The sequence below is a fragment of the Manacus vitellinus genome, unplaced genomic scaffold (assembly GCF_001715985.3).
Source record: "Manacus vitellinus isolate BGI_N305 unplaced genomic scaffold, ASM171598v3 scaffold_8_pilon, whole genome shotgun sequence".
NCBI classification, from domain to species: Eukaryota; Metazoa; Chordata; class Aves; order Passeriformes; family Pipridae; genus Manacus; species Manacus vitellinus.
In genome coordinates this window covers 12,757,836-12,768,149 of record NW_021940864.1, presented here as the reverse complement: position 1 = coordinate 12,768,149, position 10,314 = coordinate 12,757,836, and the positions used below count along the sequence as shown (strand labels likewise).

Sequence of the window (10,314 nt, the reverse complement as noted above, 5' to 3'; positions counted from 1 at the left end):
AATCATATGCAGTAACTCTGTTTATGTGTTTTCTTTTGCTTTGCAAAGCCAACAAAATCTTTAGCAAATTGCTGTTTTATGTAGATTCATAGGCAATTGACCTTATTTTGCAAAGCATGTATAACATAAATGAGACATTAAGATTTCGAAGTTTAATATGCTGGAGGGAGAAAAGAAACCAAATTAAATAACACCTTGTAGCAATAAATATTTTATTTTGGTTATGGTGTGACATTCAATGACTGCAAGCTATACAAATCAGGATTTCTATTCTTTGCTTATGCAGCTGCTCCTTTACACGTTTCATTCACAATGTTTTTTCATGAAGTTGCAAGCTGACACTTGCCATGTTTTCTGTTCATTTTTCTCAGAGCTCTAGATTGGAATGACAACCAAATACGAACCGTGTTTGAATCTGTGAGCTATGTTTGATTTCTGTAGGCATAGGTCCAACATCAGTATAACTGTGCTGTCTTTTTCTGAAAAAATGCAAAGCATTTTAAAAAGAGGTTGGTACCATTAGCCCTATTTATTCTAGCTATAAAAACTGAGGCAGGTCTTGTGTAGCTTTGTGGCCTACAGTCAGCTAAGCAATATTGCCTGGGTTTCACTAGGAACTCATGGAAGCAGGACTCATGAGGTTTTTGAAGTGGTTGTAGGATTTGAGGTCTGAGTCATGATGGGCAGTTCTTGCTGTGTTTTACTGAAGTTTAAGGTATTTCTTATAACTAGGATCTTGAACCTGTAGCACTTGAGTTCTGCAGCTGATTCTGTCATTGACTTGGGAACATGGTCAACATTTCTGTGCTTCAGAGTAATATAAATGAATCCGTTAGCTTCACTGCAAGAATTAACTAATGTTTGGAGTTGCTAAAGTGAAAAGAATCTTATTATTTAACAATTGATGTTTAATATTAGTAACTTTAAATGCTCTTTTTATTGAAACAAAGATTAATTTTCCTCCACATATATGGCTTGAGATTTCTTAGACCACAAATTAATAGAGCAGAAGTATTTCTGATCTTTGTCTAACTGAGAATTGAAGACTGATTTTTTTTTTTTTTTAAAAGGTACCTCATAATTTTCTATTTCCTTCTTTCTAGGATTTATCATTTTAACCCAAGGAAACTAGAATGGACAAATAAACAAACAAAATCCCTGATATTTAAGGTAAAATAATTGAAGAAAAAATTATTCTTAAATGTAAGATAATGAAGTTATTTGAAAATTAACTGTGTCTGAAAGAATAATAAAACTTTCTATTGCTGTTTTAGAAATAACTTTTATATTTTTCAAGTTTCATCTCCTTTATTTCAACACACATGATGAAATACATTGAGATTTACATATGGATATTTTATCTGTCAATCTATCTAATTGTGCTTTGAAGGTTTTTATCAGTACACTTTTCCAGTACCTTATAAATCATTACTTTAACATTAAACATATCTTGCCTAGATATCCTGACTCCAAGTATCTGTGTTGAAGTCTGCTGAAAGAAATGGGAATCCTTTGACTGAATGTCATGGATTCAACATCCCAAACACATTTGGGCTTAAATTTTGTATTTACTTGGACACAATGATATGAATCAAATTTCTCTCTTTCTTAAAGAATAGGCTGTCTGTTAACTATATCAGCAACTACACTGAAAACAGAATTAAAAAAAAGCACAGTTTAATAGTGTTAATAGTATGGGCACTTTATACTTATTCTAACCCTTATTGCAATTTTACTTAACTTTTATTTTTTATATTTAGATTTAATCAAGGAATTAGATTGCTGTTATTTACATGCTGAAATATATTGACTAATATTTACACATTTATGTACTGGTATAAAAAACCCCCGATTAATACAGATTGAAAGAGCTGTCCTGCATTATTCCTCTTTATGAACTCTAATTTAGACATCTTAAATACTTACATGCTCTTATCCATGTGCCTGGTTGATTTTAATGATATAAAAGTGGCAGAGTGACTACAAATGAAATTCCTCACTCAACAGGTCATCCAATAATTACTTCTGCAAAAAATTGCAGAATTTTCCTAAAAAGTGCCTCAAATGATTCCATCAGGGGTAAATACATTTTTGGGAGGCAGAAATTTAGGTCTTTATTTTCAAAATTAAGTCAGAAAAGCTATTCAATCAATACTGCATTGTGATGAATATACTTTTGATTGTAAATGCAGTGTTTCTTTTGCACTTGCCAAAGAAATGAGGTTTTCCAAATGATAAGCAAGGAAAAACAGCCTGTTTCAGAGATATGGGAGGGGCAAAACTATGTTTCCTCCTTTATTTTTATTTTCTTCTGGCACAAGCCAGTGAAGGCATTTAGGGAAGAGATCAGTCTCCTCAAGAAATGACCAGAGATCGTTGGGAGGAAGGGAGAAGAGATTGAGGGAAAGCACAAAGTGCTGCCATCGGCGAGGGCCAAGACAGCTGAATCAGGGTGATACAGACTTTTCATTATCAGAAACAATTGCTCTGTCAGGAGCAACATGGGACTTCATGCAATGTTTTTGAACTCTGATTCCTGATAGGAGTGCGTTACATAACTTTTGCTTTGTGAGTGCTGGCAACTGGCAACCTACAGAAAGACACAGCCAAAAGCACTGTGCTCAGCTGCTTGCTTTTTTTTTTTTTTTCCAAAATCACCTATATCTGGGCCAAGCATTAAACAGACCAGCCTATCTTTACCCTTTCCCCTGCCCCCTCCATCAACAGAAGCCTGGTTTTCATCACAGATTAATAAATGAAATCTTTTATCATTTTACTGTGCTTCCCACAGCATTTTGGTGGGAGTTAACAATGCTCCAAGTCAATATTGCCATAGTGCTTGAAATGTCTTTGCATGTTTGTTCACTTGAAAGAGTTGTGGCGGTGGGATTAGAGAAAAACTTTTAAACTGTCAGTGTGTACAGCCTCAGAAACTTCGAGATGGTTTTGTTTGCATTTGGTTGGACAAAAATCTGTTATGGAACTGTTGCTATTGCTTTTGTGTTTCAGTTTTATAATAACAATATTTTTTTTTAAAAAAGAGCCCATGTTATATCTTCCGCTGTCTCCTGAAGTGATTATTTATATCATTTGCTGTTAAGGAAATATGTCTAAGTGCTGAGGAATTTTAATTAAGCAGACTCAGCTGGAACAAATAGCTGTAGGATTTCACAATACTGTTCTGAAATTATTGGCAGGCCCAGAAGCCAGGGAAATTCTTGAATTTTGGGGTTTTACCATGGTGGACATAGCCATTAAATTTTTCTTACTTGTTTTCAAATTAATGGCTTTGTAGACCATGTTGTTTCACAATTGCTGTCAGTGGTTGTTCCTCTTTCTTACTTTCTCTTCCATCTACCCTAAAAAAGATACAATTTTAGCAAAACAAGCAGAACCTCTTCCACATTTCTAAGAGAAGTGCTTATTGGACTAAACACCACAGGATTTCTTTGTGTTCAGATGAGTTATTTATGGGAAAAAATTGGGTTTTTTTTCCTTGGAGGTGGAGGCAATTCTGCCGAGCCCTTGAGGGCAACCACACTTGTAGGTATTTACTGAATTTGTGAAAATCTAACAGTAAAGGCGTATATTAAATTCTGCTGCAACATATCCTTTTCTGTGTAGTATGCTCATCAAAAAACAAGTTAAAACTTTTCTGTGTTGTGTAACTCTAATTCTCTGTTTATATGGTAAACACTTCTCTGTTTTGTTTTCCAAGGGCCGTCATTCCCTGCCTGCCTAATCTACTGTTGCTAACAAAAACGACAGTAACAAACCAGGGAGGAACAGCCTTCTCTGGCCCTTTGTTTTCACTCTGCTGGGTGAACACCTGTTTTTTTTTTTTCCCTTTGCCTTTTCTCTTTTCTCCTTTTCTCTTCAGGGAAAGGAAACCATTTGTATGTTGCATTAAGGAAAAGTGATTGAAAAGTGGAAGCCCATACTTTTCCCTTCAGCAAGCGGAGATCTGTTTTCAGCCTGATGTTTGGTGAAAGGAAGCTTCAGAGCTGCAGGCCAGCTGCCAGGAATGTCTGATTTCCTTTCCACCCACTCCTATGATCCTCCCTTTTGGCAGTGATTACCGATGACCACAGCTGTCATGCTAGGTCATGGTAAGCTGTCAAGCAAGGTAGTACATGAGATATACAAGGCCCAGTCCTTGATCTGTGCTGAAGAACAAGATCTTAAATTGAATCTGGTATCAGCCAGTGCGTGAGCATACCACAGCAAGAAGCGTCGGGCTGATGTCAGCTTGTCATTCCGGTTTCTTGAGAAGGTGGGCAAGCAGTAGGTGCTTTTCTAAGCTTTACATAGCTCATAATATCCTGAAGCATGAGGAGGGGTTACAATTTAGTCAGAACAGCTGATTGTCAAGAATGAGCAAGTCTTCCAGCCAACTGAAATGAGAAATAGCACTTTGCATTGCTCTCACCCAACAAGTATGTAACGATACAGGACGACTCCATAACCAGTGATCAGAACAAGAGCATTCAGGTGGTTGTGCTGCATGCAGCACTCTATGGGTGACTGACTGTTGACATTATAGATGTGACTGAAAATCAACACAGGACTGCAGACTTCAGAAAATGATGGATACTGTTGTCAGGGACATAACTTCTAAAAATAGGACTTGCAGTCTACGTAAGGCAGTATTTCGTTAAGCTTCATATGTTCAGTGCCAAGTGCATAAGTGTCTTCTGAAGAGTTAGTATTTTACTACATTTTATACTGTTATGCTGGCTTTAGAAAGTGCTTTTTGCTGTAGCATCTGTTCTGCTTCTAACAGCATATTAAATGACATGACTAAAATCCGTTAGGTGTTTGCTCTGTATGCCTTCCTCCACAGGGGGAGGCATTTGTGATGAAGTGTTTGTTTTTAAAACATATAAGAACAGGTTGCTTTCTGTTTCCCAGAGGAAAAAAGATCAACACTAGAGGGACAGAAGGTCATAAACACTGTGATTGTCCATTGTTTTTGTGGAAGTTTTTTGCCACTTTAGGCTGGCACAGCCAGGGAATTTGCCTTCAAAAAAGCCTCAGGGCATGTGGATGTAGGTGATGCTGATTTCTTTTGGTTCTCATTTTAGATGACTCCTGTTCCAGTTGGGAGGTTGATCACCTTAGCAAGTTCCATCTGAACTTCATTTGGTATGATTTACTTCAGAATAGTAAACATAATTTCAGTTCTTTTGCTCTCTGTTCTCACAAAACACCTATGGCTATGTAACAAATCTTACATAAAATTAAATTTGACTTTATTAAGCTCTTTCACAAGGTTGGTAGAAAATTCCAGGAACCCTCTGGACAAGAGCCAGTTTCTTTACAGATTTCTCCTGGTCAAACAAGGCAACTAATGACTAATTTTCAAAAGGCTGGGGAATCCACAGCTACAGCTAAGAGGGGTAAAAAAATGTAATAAATAAACAAGTCTATATACAAACCCTTCCTCAGGAAACCAGCATGGGAAGCACAGACATTTAGAATGACAATCCAGCGTGTTTTGCCAAAGAGAGACTTTCCAAAACAGCTGTAGAAATGGTTACAGTTTCCTTGAACGTCCATTTTAATGGCATTATAGCCTCAACTGTTTATATTTTAATCTAATAGTTTTCATGCTGTTAGCCATATTTATTGCAATTGTATAAAGTTTTAAACCTATATAAGTAACCCGTGAGAGGGAGTGACAGACTTCAACAAACACTGCTGCCCATGAACCTGGTTACCTTCCAACCTCTGTTCATTCAGGTACAGTCGGTCTTGAGGCTGTGACAGAAGCTGTTGTTCGGTCTCCCTGTGGGATACTACATTTGCTTCATTTGTTCAGAAAGCTTTTCATAACTGTCCCATGTCTGGAGCACTCAGGTGGGAATATACTTCCTCTCTTTGAATAATGGCTGAACTCCCAGTGGAAGAGGAGGTATTTAAATAACTGTGTTGCCATGTAGAGTATCTCATGATTTCAATCCTCAGAGTCCCTGAGCTATCTGAACACATATTTATAATCAGCTTGGTGAATACTCTCTCTGGCTATTTATCAGCTGTGACCCTGTGTTTCCATTTTACAAGTGCAACTTAAGAATATGGTATGTCCTGTCATTAGCAGATTTTTTTTTTTTGTCTCCAAGAACAAAAACTTCCCAACAAAGGACAAACCTTCTTTGTGTAATATATATACATTCTTCTCTGCTTTGCTGACTTGGACTATGGAATATAGTTGCTGAGACATGAAAGGATTTCTGTGTCTGGCCCTCACTGCCATGTTATCAAGTTTAGCTCTAAATATGGAAGGACCTGTGTCCATAGTGTTGAACTCTCCTAGAGTCCAAAAACCCAAAATGACTCCTGTGAGAAGTCTCTGGCCTATACTAACTTCTGAGCTGTGGGTAGGAATTAGATATAATCTGGCACTCTCCCAAATCCTAGCTGACCCAGACTACAACTGTGTCAGGGCTGCCCCACCACTTCGACAGGAAAGATATTTGATGTTGCTTAATCTACCAGGATATGTACAATTCTTAACCTTAAATAGACCCATCTGTACTGGATAAAGGGAGGACTCAAGCCCCTTAAGTGAGACTCAGATGCCTAAATTTCAGTTCAGACTGAGAATTTGCGAGGCTATTTGCAGACATCATGGTTTCTAAAAGCTCAGAGACACAATTTTGTGAATAATTTTTTAAGTATCACTGCTTTTACTCAGAAGTAATACCATTTTGGCAAGACTGAGTGTCCTGAAATGGTGAAAGCACCATCAGAAGTCAAAAAATGGGCTTTTTTGATTTGACATCTTCTGAAGAGTTGGGTTTAGTAGGTCTGTTTGTGGTGACATCCGTGGTTTGAGCACAAAAACAAGCAGCTGTGGCTGCTTCCATTTAGGAGTGTGGATAGTGATGGTGGTGCAATACTGAGCTATTTGTCAGAGCTTCCACCCAAGCATTCAAAGCTGTATCCTTCACCTCAAATAAGAACAACCAAAGCTTACTTGGAAGTGTTCTAGGGTTTTCTGCTGAGTGAGGGATATGTGGATTCAGGCCCCTAAGGGTGCTATGGGTGTAAGGTTCTGATTGCCTCTTTCCTGCAAAAGTCTTCTCCCCTCTGTGCTATAGTTTAAGGTGAATGATGATATTAACACAGGCTGCTTTGAACAAAAAGTGAACTTGATCTAGTCATCCTCACCCAAAGGGATGAGTGAGGCCTGTGAATATGGAAGGGGTTAATGAGTAAATCCTATGATGAACAGTGAGTTTAAAGAAGAGCTGTGGTGTAGAGAAATGAGGAATTCCTTACAGACTTGTCCTTTTAGCCTTTCCTTCGGCAGCTTGACCAACTGAAGCAGCCTCTGGTTGCTGGGAATCCCATCTCCATACACCTATGTGCCTTGTGATCACACAGGAGTTGCAACCTGGGCTGAGACTGTGCAACCTGCTCTGGGAGCTGGGCCCCTGCACCAGAGGTGGGAATAACATCACATGAGAGACCCACTGAAGATACATGCAGCATTGACCCAGGGAAACTGAAGGCAGGTGTCTGATGTCCTTGGTAATGCCTTGACCATGAGGCTGTATGCTCCAGGGTACATCATGTTACTGTAAATAAAAAGTGATGCTTTGGAGTGATGATGTTTTTGTCTGTCTCAGCTGAACTTGTGCTAGCAAACAAGGAAATTCTTGAAAAAATGCTACAGAGGCCTTCATGTTCTCTGTATATTGACTCTGCATGAGAATTATCTGCCCCCTGCAGCACAACTGCATTTTACTTGTCTTGTCAGCCAGTCTTCCCCTTATAATTGAACAATATTTGTCTCTCATATTTTTTACTGAGTAACCATCAAGCTTCAAGATAGGCTTTGGACTAAGACAGCTGTGTTGGTCAAAGCTTATATACCGTTGACAGCAGTAACTCAATAGGATATCAGAGAATACTGAATATCCACTTTTTGAAGGCTGTAAATTGAATTCTGTTGGATAATCAGAAATGAGAATCAATATGTGTTTTTGAAAGTTTAGATTTACAGTTTTAAATGAAATCTTTGCTCTTCCGGCATGATATTGTTTGTGGAGGGAGTGTGAGTTAAAAATTGTGTTTAAGAACAACAGAAATTTTTGTGAAATATGGATTGACTCATAATTTTTAAGGATATGCTAAAACATTAAACGAAAAAACCCACATCTATTAAAAGTGCATAAAATTCTACTTGCTTGCTATCCAAATAGGAATTCAAATGAAGTTAAATGGATGTGAATTTCTGTTCAGACATACTTCAGATGGTTCATATCCTCTCCTACTTGGGATAGGATGTGAACCAGATTTAAGAGAAAACCGCTAAACTCTTTGTGAAGAAAAGCGTTTCATTAGGGTGAAGGACTGGATTAGAAATGACTGTATTTCTCATGAAGGGATCATCAGTCATGAAGTTTTATTCTTTGAGTGCCCTCAAGAGACCAGGCAGATCTGATCTGTGAGGAGTACTGCTGACTCAGGCTGCTGTAGGAAGGCGTTGAAGGACAACCAGGGAAATCTCTGACCTTCACTTTGCCGCTGACCGTCACTTGGGTTTTCCTGCCTGGAAGAGAGGCAGTGGGTTGGGGTAACTGGGGAGGAAACAGAGACCAGAACATTGACCTCAATCTAAACACAATACAGAAAAAGACAATAAACTCCAGGAGGAAAAACACAGGAGTGATTTACCTAGGAGGAAGTGAGAATATTAAATTCTTTCAAGTAACTTCAGGAGGTGTAATAGAGGAAATCTATTGAAAACACACAGAGAAGATATCTGTCTTTAGCCAGCAAGTCCTATGACACACAGCAGTGTTAGGTATCTACTATATAACTAATATTTTACAGCTGATTAAATCTGTGAATGCTATGGGATTATTACAGTTGTGCAGTCACATTACTTTTCTGCCTCTGGAAAAGTAGAGAGTTTATAAACAGTAATAAATTCATCCTAATTTATCTGTTCATCCGAATATCCATTCAATGTGGCAAAATTGTAAGCCCTCTTCTCTAGTCTTGACAAAGACTTTTGATGCGGATCAAAAGACCCTCTCCTCTCCTTCTCCATCCATCTTTCCCTCTCCCTCTCCTCCGTCCTCCTCCGTCTCCTCCCTTTCTCCTCTCCCTCTCCTCTCTCTTCCATATACCCAAAAATGTTGTGTTTAATGCAGAGCAGAACTGTAACTATACGAATTGTCAAAAGCATAATAAGATTTTGGTTTTTTTGCTTTTCTGCAGGGTTTGCACGAGAGTATCACGTTGGTTTTAGATTTTGACAAGACTTCTGCTTTTGATGCTTATCCTTACCAGAGAGTGAGAAGACCTTTTTACCGTCACAGCTCTTTTCAAAAGACATGGGAAAGCATCTGGAAAGCCAGATTTTAACAGTGGGCAAGTTATAAATAGTAACATACAGAATCACACTCCGAACGGAAATTATTTGATTTTTTTCATTACAGCATTATATTACGTTGACTCTGGTTTCCGTGTACTAGAAGCATGTATTATATCCTTATCATATCCTTAGGTTCCTAGACACAGAGATCAATTAACATATGTCAAGGGTAATTTTTACAGTCTAACTGCACCTGGCTAACTAATAGCACCTACAGATATGGACAGAACAAAGTACCAGAATTTATGTATCTTAAAGGAATTATTTCCTGTCAGATGATGAAGATGAAATAATGGAAAGTATTCGCTTTTTGTCCAGTCTGTTGGGTTTGATATTTTTATAACTCTTAACCCAGACGAAATCTTCAACCATTTTGAATGTGAAAAAAAAAATAGAATTTCTGTCTTTTATAAGGTACACATTCATTAAAAAGGAAACTAAGAAACCATCTTTAGAGTAATTCCTTCTATAAGAAAGAGTCAACACTCCCAACTTGTTCCCTCCACCACACCAAGCTACAGCTTAAAGACACAATTCTATAATTAAAGTGAAAATAAATTTTACTTTGTCTTAATTGATGCCATATTGACAGGTAATCGCAATTGGTTTTGTTTGTGTGCCTAGTACATTGTGCTCATGTTCAGTGCTGTAAAAGGAAAAACAGTAAAATTGTATTCTGCAGTGTTGAAAGTAGTTCATTTCAAGGAAAATAATGAATTTTGTCAAATTGACAGTTATGACTAAATGTGCCCAAGCACAAGACACCTTGAGTAAAGCAGTATGGTTGTAAACTACTCAATTTTCTTCCCAAAGCAATTTGAGAAAAAGTGTCTTCAGAATCTACCATGTAGCATGTGGGTAAAGGAAGAACATACTGACAACTTCCTATGACTGTGTCTCATCATTCCATACTTTGGCACATC

At 37.8% G+C, this 10,314-nt stretch overlaps 1 long non-coding RNA gene across 2 annotated transcripts; it reads left to right on the top strand.

The window, feature by feature from the left end:
• Positions 1 to 1,125: 1,125 nt before the first annotated feature.
• On the top strand, positions 1,126 to 10,047 carry LOC108641816. 2 transcript variants are annotated; one of them, XR_001922298.2, is made up of 3 exons: positions 1,126 to 1,170; positions 5,085 to 5,145; positions 9,235 to 10,047. It is a non-coding gene; the product is annotated as an uncharacterized LOC108641816 (long non-coding RNA). The 2 variants fall into 2 exon arrangements; XR_001922297.2 differs by lacking the exon at positions 1,126 to 1,170 and adding an exon at positions 3,961 to 4,273.
• The last annotated feature ends 267 nt before the right edge of the window (positions 10,048 to 10,314 follow it).